The 17,656-nt window shown below is 41.8% G+C and overlaps 1 protein-coding gene across 1 annotated transcript in view; it reads right to left on the bottom strand.

The window, feature by feature from the left end:
* The window catches only part of LOC308294473 (uncharacterized protein), a gene marked incomplete at its 3' end in the record, with an annotated part of 255,977 nt that extends 255,448 nt beyond the window's left edge, over window positions 1-529 (bottom strand). Inside the window, exon 1 of the mRNA XM_080737207.1 lies at window positions 490-529. The remainder of the gene's footprint in view (window positions 1-489) is intronic.
* Window positions 530-17,656: the final 17,127 nt, after the last annotated feature.

Genomic DNA, 17,656 nt, shown 5'->3' with positions numbered 1-17,656 from the left:
GATCAATATCTTCCTTTCATCTATTTAAAACAGCGCTGTCCTCTTACTTTGAGACTACCTGCTCATGCTTTCATTAACAGTATAACAGATCCTTTGACGCAATGATTCTTATATGTGCTCTGTTGTATGTTGTATGTTTGTATTTGTGTCCCCCATTGTTGAGGTTGTTTGATTTGTCCTGTTATGTTTAGTGCTGTTTGGTTTTGTTTCACTTGTTTGTTTTGTTTATTTGTTTAGTTTTGTTTGTTCTACACAGATACTGTACGTATCTGTAACTTGAGGATGTCCTTGAAAACGAGATGGTTCATCTCAATGGTTTATTCCTAATAAAGAATTTCTATATAATGGTCTAGTGCCAAAACATGTCATGACATATTGTGTGTATTCGGATTAAGTAATAGAATAGTAATAGTAATAATGGAATACCCATTCTTAACCAGACCATAACATCTTGTAAGAGACTAATAACTGCACTTTAGGCATAGTTACCTGCAACTTTGGTCTTAAATGAAGTTGTTGGATCCACAGCCCGTTTCTTTTCTGGTGGAGAGCTGTCTTGCTGTGGAGGCTCATTACTGTACATTACTGTACTGTCCATCTAATAATGAGCAGAAGATTAGTTGTATTAGTGATCAACCTGATAAATGACAATCTGCTCTAGCTGTTGACTGTGCCCACAAGGCCAATTAACAATCAAAACAAAAAAATCTAGTTTCCGCATCTGCAGCCAGCCCTGTGAGTGTTTCTGACGAAGTTGAATATCTGAGGAAATGGTAAGACCAGATCGTGCCCGCGCGGCGCCCGCAGCGCCCGCGCAGCGCCCGCGGTGCAATTTTTGTTGTTTTCCCGCACAAAACAGCGTATATTTTGGGGGGTTCCATGCACCTTTTTGGGTGGGACCTTTACAGTTATGTTAACAAAATTTCACACCAGAAATGTAGCACATTGCATGTCTTGACTTACACTAATAGGAGGAGGCAAGATGTTAGAACAACCTTTTAAATAAAAATGCCATTTGGTCTGGAGAAAAAGTAGGCTAGTATTACCAGGCAATACAGTAATGTTGCTTTGGCAATATTGTTGACAAATCTTTAATAAAATATACTAACTGCACTTGCTCAGAGTTAGTTAACAATAGACTAGCAAAACAGTCTCACCAGTGACTTAATGAATGAACATACATCAACATAATCATGTTATTCAAATAGCAAAATAGCTTTACATTGTCAGGTAGGCTATTTACCTTTAAATATTTACCTGTGTCTTTGTTAAACATTGTTAATTGAGCAGCCTAAATAAAACCACCTTTCTGTGCATGATTTGCATGAAGTTGAAAGTATTCAACTCATGTAGGTTTCTAGTGCATTCATTAATTGATATATAGGCCTACATTGTGTATAGATCACATACCGTCTAGTCTGTATATTCATTCATAGAGGATACAGGCTACTCATTGTTAACAAACCATTAATGTCTTCATATATTCACAGGTGATAAATAACTTGTTCACCTTTAATGTTTTTGACAATACATATAGTCCTCCTAATTCATTCATTCATACTCATTTAGAGATAGCTTTAGAGATGGATATTTACTCTAAAGCCCAATCATGGTCAAAGTATGTTTCAGTTTACTGTACTACGACCTGCGTCACAAGTTTTCCGACTTTGCTCGCGTGCAACACCGTCGTATGACGAAGTACAGTATAACACAGGCTTCATACACAACAAGCTGTAGCGGTGGCGACCGCAGTTTAATAGTGTAATATTATTGTACGTTTATATATTACCTGTTATACTACAGGCAGGGTTGTTAAGTAACGGATTACATGTAACGCCGTTACGTAACTTGTAACTTGTAACGTCCTATGTTACATTTTAAAGTGTGTAATCTGGATTACAGTAACAGATTTTGAAAATAGCTTGAAATGGATCCAAGATCATCAACCCCTCACACTATGGCCGAAAAAAATTAAATAATAATAATAATTGTAATAATGTTTTTCTTTCTTTTTTCTTATATATGAATCACACAAAAAATATATATATATAATCAACTAAATGTATTAGTCTGATTAACCACTTAAGCTTGTATTATATGTGCCACTATAAACATTGTCCACCATGCCTTTATGTTTAGTCATTAAAGATGAATTGGATTGTCTGGGATTTCAGTTGCTAAGGCTGGAATAAGGTGTAGAGAAATTGATACTTCAGTAGAAGAGTACAGTATGTCCCCAGAGACTCTTTGTGGCCGTACAAGCACAAAGCAGCATGGGAATCACAAATGTTTATACGCTGCAGTACAAACAATGGCTCTCAAAATTCATGGGGAACAAGGAAATCTTTTCGACATGTATTTATTATTCCATGATTTAAAGGATCATGAAACAGACTGTGGAGTGACGCAAACATACATTTTTGAGGGCACGCACCAGATTGCACGTTGTTTATGCTCAACTTGATTATATAGTGCGTCAGCCAATGGCTGTGCTTGGTTGTCATTCAGGCTCAACGCTAACCACAGGACTCCACCCAACCACTGGACCAGTAAGAAGACATGTTGGGGTTGAACTGCAGAAGAAGACTTGCAGTATACCGACACATAATCATGTTGATATTGCCTTTGTTTGCTAACAAAGATCACACACAGGGGCGTCACAAGGGGGGGGGGGGGACTGAGTTACTAGGGCCCAAGGTGGAGGGACCTTAATTATTTTATGCTTTAGCTATTTTTTGAAAAGTCGTGAAAATGTGTGCAAATCTATGAATACATGTATATTTTTAAGCGAACATTTGTAACTTAAATTTTGCTTCTGGGGTGTCCCTAGAACTAAATATTTTTAGATGGGGATCCGTGGCCAAATACATATCATTTTGGGATCCTTCACATGAAAACCTTTGAGCACCACTGACATAGAAACATGGGTTTTTCAAAAAACCTTAGAAGGATTTGAAATATTCAAATACAAAAAAAAAATGCAGATCTACAAGCTCGCAGTGAGCTTGTATATCTGCTATTTTAAAGCACAAAATAATGTGTTGCCAGTCTAAATGAAGATCATTCATGGCAGGCCCGCAGTGAATCCTTGTACCCAGGGCCCAGAATTTGCACATACAAAACATATTTAATTATTCGCACGGATGATCCGCAGAGCAAGAACAGTCAGCCCTACTCACTGCCAGGGTGCTCTCTCCCACGTTGGAGGCTATGAGGCCATCAATGGTTCCGTATTCAGCGTCCCGCGCCGCCAACCTCTCCATCTGGTTGTGGTGATTGCGTCTGAAGACCAGGATAAGGTCAGCGATGGAGGACAGCACGATGAGGACGATGATAGGAGTCATGAAGACAATGGCCAGGGTTTTCATGCTGTAGCTGGGCAGCTCATCTGCTGTGGGGAGAAGAGACACCTTTGTTGAGTAAAGTGTTCACACTTCATCAAGTCCGCCATCTCAAGACAGAGTTACATTAGGATTAGATCACCAACACGTCAAAATCATGTATTTTATGTTGTTGTGTCCGCTAGGCCAGAGACTACCGGTATGTTTTTGCTCCAGTCTGTCCATTCGTCTGTGTGTGTCTGATCCGTCTTGATCACATGACGAGATACTGTGTTTGTGATTTGAGGAATTTAGTTCAAAACAGACCAATCCTGCAAACTTCGGAAGCCAATCTTAGCCAAAAATGGAATACGGAAAATGAGACAGATCCATGTCGATCACATGACTGTAGAGATACGGTCTACCGATTTGCGTGATTTCTGGACAAAATCTGTAGGAGTACTATCCAAGAATGTGTTTTGCAAAAATCGGCCCCATGGTGGCACTAGAACAGGCCCATGTGAAAAATGTGGGGCAGAGGTTCTGAATTGGCATCCAGGGAGTGTGTGTCCACAGTTTGTCAGGTACTGGGCCAACAGTGCCGGAGATTAGCTGGTAACAGACGGACGCACGCACGCACGGACGGACGGATGCACGCACGCACAGACACACAGACAGGGAGCAAAACATAGTCTCCCCAAGCCTTCGGCCTGGAGGAGACAAAAAAGACCAATTTAAAAGGACAATAGTATAATAAAATCAATAAGACCTTAAGAAAAAGGAGAACACAAACATTCATACTATGTTAATAAAGACTTGTTTTAAGACAGGATTTCAAAACAGTCAAACAGAGTTTGTACAAAGGTATCATCTCCTGTGCGTTAACCTTGACCTTGGGACATCAATGGACCTAACTAGAGCCAGACCAATCATATCACCAAATGTTGACTTTTGCCATTTTCAATCTATTTTGGGCATGTCATTATGTCCAATGTTTAAAAAATACAGACTCACAATGATGCTGCTTGTAGATAGGCTAGTTTTGACATTTAATTTAGTACAGCTTTAGTGGTTAAATAAAAATAAAGTTCAAGACTATCCCATGGCCACACACACACACACACACACACACACACACACACACACACACACACACACACACACACACACACACACACACACACACACACAGGTGTGTAGCAGTGTTTTGGATGTGGATGGATGCTGTGTCACACAGACCACGTCACACTAGTCAGGTGAGTCAGTGCCTGAGGTCAACCACAGCCTCCTGGCCTGGTCTGAGTCATGAAGACAGGTGATGATAATTATGGATGCTGAAGCGAACACCCCCCCCCCCCCCCCCCCCCCTCCCCTCCAACCTCCTCCTCTCCTGACAGGACCACACACACACACACACTCACTCAGACCAGCAGCACACAGCCCTGCAGCAATATGGTCATAACAGCAGACGGTCAAAACCACGGAAGGGTGGAGGTCTATTAGAACACACAGGCCAAACACGCACAAAATTGCACTCACACAAGTTCTGAGGAGAACAGCACGCGCGCACACACACACACACACACACACACACACACACACACACACACACACACACACACACACACACACACACACACACACACACACACACACAGGCAGCGGAGCCCAGCCTCGGGAAGTGACAACCGCACACACACTCCAAACATTCCAGGGGAAAGACTGTACAGCCTCCAGCACAGTCAACGCTCCCCCTTTTCTCCCAGCATATACTGAACTCTTTCTCCCTCATACATAGACCTGGCGAACACACTCTGGGAGCTAGCTAGTCTTGAACCAAACACATCTAGGCCAGAGGGGATGCATTTGAGTCGCACATCTGTTAGCAGATGTGGGTCAAATTGCATTTACAGATAACTTCTGTTGTTGCCACTTCACTTGGAATGTCTGATGGGTGTACTTACTTAGTCAAATAATACAACACAGTGAGTGATGGACACTGATGGAGTGATAGCATAGAGTTTTAAGTAGAATCTTTTATGATTAACAATTTATGGTAAAATACTCATTTATGGGATACTTCTGTCCCCATGGCAGAAACCGCAAACAATAATGGTGTTCCAAGAACCTTGAAACAAGATACTGTTTCCTAATACTGTTTGATGCAGGTCTGCTCCAAAAATGTACACAAGGAAGTAAGATTGCATTCACCTATTAAATATATTCTAATGCGATATCCTGGGCCTTTTGAGCCGGGCCATCTGTTTGTTTGTTTGTTTGTTAACTGGTGGGAGAGGTGAGGGTGGGAGGGTGACAAAGACTTTACATATGGTGGCCTGTCTCTTGTCTCTCCATTCCCCAAGGACTTCACCCTCTGGTCTTATGTCAGCCAGCCGTGACAGCCACAGAGGGGACAGGGTGAGTGGACCATGACTAAACAATATATTCACAGCCTCCCTCTCTGTTCCCATTTCCCCTACTGTCCTTTCCATTTTTTCTGTTTCCTCTGTGGTTCCCCTGGGATTGCAACCGTACATACCCAAAAGACAGTCTAATGCGAGCTGGCGAGGATGGACACGGCCGAGGGATTGTTGGCTTGTTGTCCTCCTTAGCGGAGAGGATGGAATGTGCATCCCTTTGGACTTAAAACACAGGCAGAACTAACCCTCATTGGCATTCCTAATTGGAATGGAGGCGAAATCTAAAAAAGGATGTACTAGGCTGATGCCCACACCAGGCATAATGGAGCAGTGTTTCACAAATGTCATGGAAAAAAGGACAGATGGTGCATGTAATGCATTCTGGGTAGTGCAGTACCTTGGACTGGCAGCTCCACCGTGCTGTTCAAGTTACACAGGTGACACTGGAAAAGGTCTGTGTGAAATGACATCCAAGAAAACTATCGAACAAATCACCTTTCCCAGTGCCTGCTTGCACAACGTTCATGTTACATAGGTGGCCCTGGCAACACTTCACAACATGGGCCGATGAGCGTGGAGTGGCACATGTGCCTCTGCCTTCCTCGTCATCCCTGAGGCAGCCCTTCTGGTGGACGGCAGCCCCGTCCGTCATGGTCACAGAGGAGAAACACTGCTGACCGAGGCAGCGGTCGCCCTGCTCACACGCCAGCCCCTCGCACACGCACTCCTGGTCTCTGAGGACCGGTCTGCCGGATGACACTTCCACATCTGATGAAAAGAATCAGACAGATATGATGAAATCCATTAGAGCAACATCATTATCATCCCAACAAATTGAATGGCATTTACTGAGATGGAAAAAACACAGAAGATTAAAGTATTATTGAAGTGAGGCTCAGCCTAAAGGCTCATACGACAATATGAAGAGGTCCATTCCCCGATTGGGATTTGCAATAGTGGCAATAACATGATTGAAAGCTCAGTCAACAACGCTAGTTTTCAAAGGATTTAAAAGGACATGGGAAAGTAACTCTTCCCCCAGCTTATTCCCCCAGGATGTTCTTTTCCTCTACATCAGGGCTTGACATTAAGGCTTGTCCTGTTCTCTCTGAGTCTGAAATGTCGAATTTTTATCCGGACAAGTGACTTTTGTGCCTGGACAAGTGAATGGGAAATGTACACTTGTCCATAGGACAAGTGCCTCAAAAAGTTAATGTCAAGCCCTGCCCTACATGGATACATCATTTTGAAAAACATGTTTTCGTAATGCTAGCATGTGGTATTGACTGTCCGATGAACAGCTCACCTCTTCCTAGTGGCTGCACAGTGATGTTTATGTTACACAGGTCGCCATGGCAGCACTCAACCACCAGCTCAGGGGCTGGGGGGCCTCCGCAGCTCACCGAGTCCTCTCCTCCATTACCCACAATGCAGCCTTTCTGCTGAACCTGTGTGCCGTTCAGGATGGCGAGGGCAGAGAAGCACTGCTGGCCGGAGCACCGTTCCACGCCGCCGCAAGTCGCCCCGTCACATATGCAGTCGTAGCTCCCTGCACCTCCCTTATCTAAAAGGAGACAAACAACATAAACACACAATTGTATATTTAAAACACTTTGATCTCACACATGGCTGATCATATCTGGAACGAATATTATACAGTATAAGTAAAGTAAAAGTTATCTAAATGTTTAGTGTAGGGAAAAAACAAGACCACATGCAGAATATTGTATGCACATAGCTGTGTTAAAGTGCATCCTGTCAGCTCCAGAGAGAGAGAGAGAGAATGCAACACTGACAAGAAACTAATCTATGATGATGCAAAAAATGCTTTAGACATGTACTTGATGCCCCCCTTCCTTGATGGCAGGTACCCAATGTAATTTCATATATATAGTAGCAGACAGTAGCTGAGCTGATGCCTCTGCAGTCTGCAGTACAAGTGTATCTGTAGTGTAGTGTAAGGACCAAAGCTAGAATCTGCCAAAAAGTCAAAATATCCAAATCCCTCTCGTCCGAGAGACACGAAAGGTCACCATTGTGGCCAGGCTGGAATAAATAAGAGCTGTGAAGAGCAGCTTACCATCTGCGCTGGTGTAAGGCAGGAAGACCAGGGTGATGAAGACCAGAAGAAACATGTCCCTGTCTCTTTATTGCAGACCTGGAAGAGAGGTGGAACATCATTGACATTATTACTACTGTGATGAAAACAACTGTTGCACACTAAAGAATCTGCATTTTGTACACAGTACGCGAGGGGAAGAGAATGTTCTCTCTACCGTACATGAGCTAGCAATGACGGGGGTTACGGTTACACCCTGCCTTTCCGACACCCTGCCACTCCGACCATTGACTTCTATGGGTCGAAATGGCGGGGTGCTCCCTCTTTTCTATGCACATCGCCTTTACGACCCTATAACGTCTCGGTTCAGAAATACCGCCATTTCGAATAAACCTGTCGGAAAGGCAGGGTGTCCCCGTTTTGCTATAGACATCACCACTCCGACCCTAGGAAAGCCCTTCTACGCACGGCCGCTGCTTCTAAGCGAACGATTCAACTGTGCGTTTAGCGGCAGTTCATAGGGGTGGAAGAAAAAAAAAAAAGGAATGAGTTTATGTGCGCATCTCCCGCAGGCATTGACACTAAGGCTTGCCCACCTGCCCCCGGCAGGTAAATAAAACGTCAGGGCAGGTGAAGTTGGCTTTCAGGTTGCCCGACAGGGCAAGTGCTCATTTGAGAGGGGACACAAATGTCTATAAACACAACACGAGATATCTGTCTAAACACCTGAAAGTGGCCAGTGCGCTGTGTCTTCTGGTCTGTGGAATGTAAAATAAGAGCACTATTTACCTATGATGTGCTGTTTTTACTGTTGCTACATTTAAAAATATAAAATAACAAGTGTGAAACCATAGACATATTCAATCATAGCTAAAGTATTTGGTATTTGGATTAGGAGGTATTGAGGTATGACATTTTATCACACAGCCCCAGAAAGTGAAGAAATAAGTGTTGAATTGAGCGGTAATTAAAATCGTACCTATCATTTTATAATGGACGATATACTTTTCGGGCAAGTGGGCATTACCTTCGGGCAAGTAGAACATGACCTGCACTTGCCCGATGGGCAAGTGCCTCTGAGACCTTAGTGTCAACCCCTGTCCCCCATCTCTCTCTCTTTCTTTCTCTCTCTCTCTCTCTCTCTTTCTCTCTCTCTCTCTTTCTCTTTCTCTTTCTCTCTCTCTCTCTCTCTCTCTCTCTCTCAACGCAATCTTGTAACGGGCTAGTATTATTTCTGTACTTCAAGCTTGATGGTTTGATGGAGGGACAATTAAAACATTTATATACACTGAACCGAGGCGGCGCCGAGTCATGGACGGATTAACCCCTGCGAGGGCCCCTGGCCAATCATTTTTTAGGGCCCCCGACCCTCCATCATAACCCCCCTCCCTCCCAATGCACACTACCCAGCTCGTATTTTAAGCCATGATTATCATCTGTGGGCCAAGAAAGCACCTGTAGACTACAGAGGAGGGGCCCACACATTAGATTTGTAATTAATGTATACATTAAATTTTTGTAAATTGTCAATGACCACGCGGCCCAGTTCTCCCAAGTGCCCCTGAGAGCCAAGGGCCCCTGGCAACGGCCCCACCGGCCCAATGGTTAATACAGCCCTGGCGCCGACACCCAGGCAGCCCGGGGGTCCCCGGGCCCCGCGGACCACCGCCTGTCCCCCCGCCGTTCAGTGGGCACCTGGGCCAGCCTGCCTCCAGGACCACGGACAGCAACGATGTCATTCCCCATTAATGATTGAATAATATCCTACAGAACAGATGAAATCACGTAGCTGTAATGTAGGCTATATTGCTGGCTTAATTTTTAATCATATAGGAGCAATAAATATAGTCTATACGCCTACTTGATTCAACAATAAATAGGCTCAAGAAAGTTGCCAAATTACAATGGGTCACTGTGACATGCTTATTTAATCAAATCTAATCAATAGTATGCCTTTGGGTAGCTCACCAGATCTGCAAACTCGCAAGCATGCATGTTGTGTAGTCTGTAGACACACCTCATTGTGAGCTTGTAGATCGGCAATTTTTCGCAGTTTGGCTGGGGTCTGGACTCTGTCTTGTTATCAAATGATATCGTCGGCCCAAGACTGATGGACATGAATATAGGCCTACAGTATAGCTACTGACAAGGCGCACAGTTGTGCACGACGCTGTCTGTCTGTCGCGCTGTTGCATTAGGCCTACGGTATATATCATTATCATCATCACATAAACAATCCATATTTGCGCGCCTGACGGCCCATAGGCCTATATAAGATAGCCTAATAGGCTCCAATCGCTCCATGTACAAGTGCATTAAACGAACAAAAAGGCTTAAATACTTCTAAAATGGACAATTTCTTATATCCCTTTACCCCAGTCCCCTTAATTTATCTGATGAAGGATATAGGATATTTTGCTGGTGGTTTCGTTATTCGTAGGCTATTTATGATCGCAAGCCAAGAAGACAATTAAGGTGGCGTTTCCAATATGTAGTAATTAATATGTAGGCCTGTTGCTGCAACCAAATCGCCCCTCGGGGACAAACGAATATACATGTAGGTGGCAGCCTATTTGAACTTGAACTTTATGCATATTATAAATATGCACACATGGCTGGGAGTGGATCGATCGCTCTCTCACTCTCTCTCTTTCTGTCAGGGTTTCCTGCAGCACTTTATAGGCCAGGGGGGCCTAAAATCTGTCCCCCCTGGCCAAGAGACAAGAGTCAACCTCTCCTTTTATGTTGAGGGCAAAAATAAGAATTAGTCTAAAATAAGGGAATTAATTTAGTTGTGTTTTCTGTCATCATGGGCACATGTATGTGTTTTTTTATAGGGCAAAATTAAGAATTAATAATGCAAATTAAGTGAATTAATTACTTGAATTAATTAATTAATTATCAAAAAATGTCGGCGCACGCGGTTTGCGCGTGCGCCATGAGCTCCCCCCCTGGTCAAGACTTTTTCCTGCAGGAAACCCTAATAATTTCAGCTAACAGCCACGGTGCTGTCAAAATGTCTGTATCTTTATGAACATAGTATAATACATGCTAAGATATTCAACCATTTGCATTTTGGCCACACAATGTCAATATAACATAATAGCTAAATGTCCACTTCCAATTGCACTTGTTTGAGGTACAGCCATGAAACCTGTATACACTTATGCGTCTCCTCATGCCGAACAACTTTTACCCTCTAACTTTTGACCTCTGACCTTTAGGTCTCCCACAATTCGGAATTATATGAAAAACAGTAAAAATCTATCTCCTCCTGGGATTTTCGCGTCAAGTGCACAAAACATTTTTCACATGAACTTTGGACCAATACGGTCAGATTGATCAACCAGATTTTTTTTAAAGTGAAATATAATTTTTTAATAATTCAATCAATATTGCGGTTTTATGCAAATTATTCTTCGGCCTCTAAATCATACATGCAAAGTTACACGTTCATGGCATTTGGCAAAGATGTGGAGGGTTAGTCAAAGTATCACTGAAACCAATTTTATTCCAATCGGCCAAAGGGGGGCGCTATACGAAGCGTTTGAAAATTCAAACTTCAAACGGGCATAAGTCATGACTCGTTTCGTTTGAAGACATGCAACTTGTTACACGCGTGCTTTGACTCAAGCGGAAGACATCTGTGTCGTTTTTAAGTAAGCTCCGCCCTTCGATTTTCCGCCATTTTGAGCAGTTTGTAAAACGCGTAAACCCGCTTTTATTCTGGAATTTTCGTTCCACGTGCACAAAACTTTTTTTACGTGAACTTTGGACCGATATCTAAAGATCTGTCAGATCGGATTTCTTTAACATTGAAACATGCTTTTTTAAATAATTCAAACAATATTGCATTTTTATGCAAATTATTCTTCTGCCTCTAAAACATACATGCAAAGTCACATTTTCATGACAAAATAGTGTAGAGGGTTAGTTCAAATATCACTGAAACCAATCTTACCCCAAATGGCCAAAGGGGGGCACTATATAATTTTGAGCAGTTTGTAAAACGCTTAAACCCGTTTTTATTCTAGGATTTTTTTTGCAATTTGCATGAAACATTCTACACGCAATCTAAGGACCTTTATCTAACATGCCTATGAAGTGCACACAAAAAAATTATAAAATAATAATAATAAATATAGCTGCAAGCAGCGATAAAGTGGCCAAAGCCAAAAACACCTCAAATCATGAACACAGCCTGGGATGTGCGTGAAATCTTGCAAGCACATTCCCAATAGGTCAAGGAACAGATACCAACCTTCTCACATTGGCCTGTTATAGCGCCACCAGCGGCTCAACTTTTGCACAACACATTTTTGGAACAAAAAGAGAGCACTGCCTGCGATCTTGACATTTTGTGCTTTTATAGCCATTGTTTTCTGGCTTGAAGCGAGCCCACAATTGTTTCGAAGGAACAATATTTTTCTAGTTTATTAGTGTGGTTGCCCTAACAGGGCAACACACTATAGTCCTAGGGAAACTTTATTTATTCTTCTTCCTTATTCCTCTAGATAAACTTTTATTTCGGCGCGTTTCACGGCCCACAGTTTTTGCGCCACACACTCGCGCCATATGTCAAATCGACCGGCTTCATCGGGAATCGTGTGCTATCATTTTGCTAAGAGAAAGGTTGTATCGTTTAATTGATATGAATTTATTAGTGAATTAATTTTCCCCATTGACTTATAATGGGAATCGCAAAAACTCACATTCAATTATTTTCTCTCTCGCAAACCATAGGGTCTACAGTTTCAAAACTTGGAGAGGAGATTCATAATAATTGCAAGAATTAATTAAAAAATAATTACATCATTCGGCCACATGGTGGCGCTATAACACCCCACTTTACGTTTTGCCCTATAACTCTTGAACCGTAGGTCGGAAAATTAAAATTCCTTTTTCCCTGGATGCGTTGGGTCATGACGCATCTCCCTATATAGGCCACGCTCATTTGCGTCAGGATAGATTTTCCGCCATTTTGAATTTTCTTCAAAACACACTTTTTGCTCCTTTTCCTACATATTTTCTCCAAATGTCACAAAAATCGGTACAAATGATCTCTGGACCCATGCGATAAACATATTCAAGCGATATTTCGATAGTCCAAACCGTTCGTCCGTAACAGGCTTCCAAAGTTAGCGGTAGGGGCCTATTTTGCAAGAAATAGCCATAAATCACGGACGAAATGTCCAGTCAACATCAAATTTTAACCACAGGTTGCGGGTGGGATACTCAACAAATCCCCAAAAGCATTTCCACTTCGACCCATAGGGGACGCCACAAACGCGCAAAACGTAACTGTTTCATGCCAAAATGTGTTTTTCAGGGGGAACAACCCTCTCAAAACGAAACACAAACAATCTCTGGAGTGACATGAGAACGTAATCACCTTGGAAAATGTGTGGGAGGAGCCTATTTCTTAAAAACAAGAAACCCCATCCTTACATCATGAACACAGGATCCGAACGGCACCTTTTAGAATCGCGCATTTCGCGGCCCGACAGTATCCGCCCCAACATCGTCTCCCTCGGGCCCCGGCGTTTTCCTCAGGGTCCCGGCGGCACATCCCCGAGACTCGCGCCGGGGCAGGGCGGGCAACCACACTCGCAATTTCACAAATTGCAAATTTTCTAGTTTATATACTATATCAAGTTCTCCTCAAAACTTCGGTTCCTTTCTACTCCTACATACTTAGTGAGAAAATGAAAATAAAAACATCAATGTGTTCAGTTTACAGTGGCGAAGTGTGCTATTATTTTCTATAGCAATCGGCCAAATGGTGGCGCTGTAGGAAGCCTTCGAAAGTGCGATCTTTGAACAGGTATAGCTCATGCTGTGTTATACATACAGCCATGAAACCTGTATACACTTATGCGTCTCCTCATGCCGAACAACTTTTACCCTCTAACTTTTGACCTCTGACCTTTAGGTCTCCCACAATTCGGAATTATATGAAAAACAGTAAAAATCTATCTCCTCCTGGGAATTTCGCGTCAAGTGCACAAAACTTTTTTCACATGAACTTTGGACCAATACGGTCAGATTGATCAACCAGATTTTTTTTAAAGTGAAATATAATTTTTTAATAATTCAATCAATATTGTGGTTTTATGCAAATTATTCTTCGGCCTCTAAATCATACATGCAAAGTCACACGTTCATGGCATTTGGCAAAGATGTGGAGGGTTAGTCAAAGTATCACTGAAACCAATTTTATTCCAATCGGCCAAAGGGGGGCGCTATACGAAGCGTTTGAAAATTCAAACTTCAAACGGGCATAAGTCATGACTCGTTTTGTTTGAAGACATGCAATTTGTTACACGCGTGCTTTGACTCAAGCGGAAGACATCTGTGTCGTTTTTAAGTAAGCTCCGCCCTTCGATTTTCCGCCATTTTGAGCAGTTTGTAAAAGGCGTAAACCCGCTTTTATTCTGGAATTTTCGCTCCACGTGCACAAAACTTTTTTTACGTGAACTTTGGACCGATATCTAAAGATCTGTCGGATCGGATTTCTTTAAAATTTAAACATGCTTTTTAAAATAAATTCAATGTATATTGCAGTTTTATGCAAATTATTCTTCTGCCTCTAAATCATACATGCAAAGTAACATGTTCATGGCATTTGGCAAAGATGTAGAGTGTTAGTCCAAATATCACTAAAACCAATCTTACCCCAATTGGCCAAAGGGGGGCGCTATATCATTTTGAGCAGTTTGTGAAACGCTTAAACCCGTTAGGATTTTTTTTTGCAATTTGCATGAAACATTCTACACACAATCTAAGGACCTTTATCTAATATGCCTATGAAGTGCACACACACAAAAAAATAATAATAATGAATATAGCTGCAAGCAGCGATAAAGTGTCCAAAGCCAAAAACACCTCAAATCATGAACACAGCCTGGGATGTGCGTGAAATCTTGCAAGCACATTCCCAATAGGTCAAGGAACAGATACCAACCACTCACATTGGCCTGTTATAGCGCCACCAGCGGGTCAACTTTTGCACAACACATTTTTGGAACAAAATGGACCAATCTTTGACGTCAGTAACGTCAAAGAGAGCACTGCCTGCGATCTTGACATTTTGTGCTTTTATAGCCATTGTTTTCTGGCTTGAAGCGAGCCCACAATTGTTTCGAAGGAACAATATTTTTCTAGTTATTTATTTGTTTATTTATCTATCAGTAGACGGGATCTTCGGTTCCTTTCTACTCCTACATACTTAGTGAGAAAATGAAAATAAAAACATCAATGTGTTCAGCTTACAGTGGCGAAGTGTGCTATTATTTATTATAGCAATCGGCCAAATGGTGGCGCTGTAGGAAGCCTTCGAAAGTGTGAACTTTGAACAGGTATAGCTCATGCTGTGTTTTAGGTACAGCCATGAAACCTGTATACACTTATGCGTCTCCTCATGCCGAACAACTTTTACCCTCTAACTTTTGACCTCTGACCTTTAGGTCTCCCACAATTCGGAATTATATGAAAAACAGTAAAAATCTATCTCCTCCTGGGATTTTCGCATCAAGTGCACAAAACTTTTTTCACATGAACTTTGGACCAATACGGTCAGATTGATCAACCAGATTTTTTTTAAAGTGAAATATAATTTTTTAATAATTCAATCAATATTGCGGTTTTATGCAAATTATTCTTCGGCCTCTAAATCATACATGCAAAGTTACACGTTCATGGCATTTGGCAAAGATGTGGAGGGTTAGTCAAAGTATCACTGAAACCAATTTTATTCCAATCGGCCAAAGGGGGGCGCTATAGGAAGCGTCTGAAAATTCAAACTTCAAACGGGCATAAGTCATGACTCGTTTCGTTTGAAGACATGCAACTTGTTACACGCGTGCTTTGACTCAAGCGGAAGACATCTGTGTCGTTGTTAAGTAAGCTCCGCCCTTCAATTTTCCACCATTTTGAGCAGTTTGTAAAACGCGTAAACCCGCTTTTTTTCTGGAATTCTCGCGTCACGTGCACAAAACTTTTTTTACGTGAACTTTGGACCGATATCTAAAGATCTGTCAGATCGGATTTCTTTAACATTGAAACATGCTTTTTTAAATAATTCAAACAATATTGCATTTTTATGCAAATTATTCTTCTGCCTCTAAAACATACATGCAAAGTCACATTTTCATGACAAAATAGTGTAGAGGGTTAGTTCAAATATCACTGAAACCAATCTTACCCCAAATGGCCAAAGGGGGGCGCTATATAATTTTGAGCAGTTTGTAAAACGCTTAAACCCGTTTTTATTCTAGGATTTTTTTTGCAATTTGCATGAAACATTCTACACACAATCTAAGGACCTTTATCTAACATGCCTATGAAGTGCACACAAAAAAATTATAAAATAATAATAATAAATATAGCTGCAAGCAGCGATAAAGTGTCCAAAGCCAAAAACACCTCAAATCATGAACACAGCCTGGGATGTGCGTGAAATCTTGCAAGCACATTCCCAATAGGTCAAGGAACAGATACCAACCTTCTCACATTGGCCTGTTATAGCGCCACCAGCGGGTCAACTTTTGCACAACACATTTTTGGAACAAAATGGACCAATCTTTGACGTCAGTAACGTCAAAGAGAGCACTGCCTGCGATCTTGACATTTTGTGCTTTTATAGCCATTGTTTTCTGGCTTGAAGCGAGCCCACAATTGTTTCGAAGGAACAATATTTTTCTAGTGTATTTCTATATTTAGTGTGGTTGCCCTTACAGGGCAACCACACTATAGTTCTAGGGTAACTTTATTCTTGACCTCTAGTGTAACCTTTTTTTCGGCGCGAATCTCCTCCCACAGTTTTTGCGCCAAACACTCGCGCCATATGTCAAATCGACCGGCTTGATCGGGAATAGTGTGCTATTACTTTTCTAAGAGAAAAGTTGTATAGTTTAATTGATATTAATTTATTAGTGAATTAATTTTCCCCATTGACTTATAATGGGAATCGAAAAAACTCACATTCAATTATTTTTCCCTCGCAAACCATAGGGTCTACAGTTTCAAAACTTGGAGATGAGATTCATAATAATTGTAAGAATTAATTTAAAAAAAATTACATCAGTCGGCCACATGGTGGCGCTATAACACCCCACTTTACGTTTCGGCCTGTAACTCTTGAACCGTAGGTCGGAAAATTAAAATTCCTTTTTCCCTGGATTCCTTGGGTCATGACGCATCTCCTCATATAGGCCATGCCCATTTGCGTCAGGATAGATTTTCCGCCATTTTGAATTTTCTTCAAAACACACTTTTTGCTCCTTTTCCTACATATTTTCTCCAATTGTCACAAAAATCGGTACACATGATCTATGGACTCATGCGATAAACATATTCAAAGGATATTTTGATAGTCCATACCGTTCTTCCGTAACAGGGTTCCAAAGTTAGCGGGAGGAGCCCGTTTTGTAAGAAGTAGCCATAAATCACAAACGAAACATCCAGTCAACACCAAATTTTAACCACTAGTCGGGGGTGGTATACTCAACAAATCCCCAAAAGCATTTCCACTTCGACCCATAGGGGGCGGCAGGGCAGGCAACCACACTCGCAATTTCCCAAATTGCACATTTTCTAGTTATATACTAGTCAGTATCTCCTCAATATTTTGGCGCGCTTCATCTCTTAAACGCTTACACCTTTCAACACCATTCAAATTTTTATGTGTTCAGCTTACTGAGGACACGTGTGCTTGTACTTTTGGTTTTGAAATGTTTTGTAGTATAAATATAAAAAAATAAAAATGTTTAACTTTAAGCACCCAATGCATTTCCAATGGGTTTAGTGAGTGGGGACAGAGTGGAGAGAAGGATAACAGACCCATGTTTATGTTAAGG

Source organism: Nannobrachium achirus, assembly GCF_963921795.1.
Source record: "Nannobrachium achirus genome assembly, chromosome: 11".
Lineage (NCBI taxonomy): Eukaryota > Metazoa > Chordata > Actinopteri > Myctophiformes > Myctophidae > Nannobrachium > Nannobrachium achirus.
The sequence above is the reverse complement of the archived record's forward strand: the minus strand, read 5'-3'. Positions and strand labels throughout refer to the sequence as shown.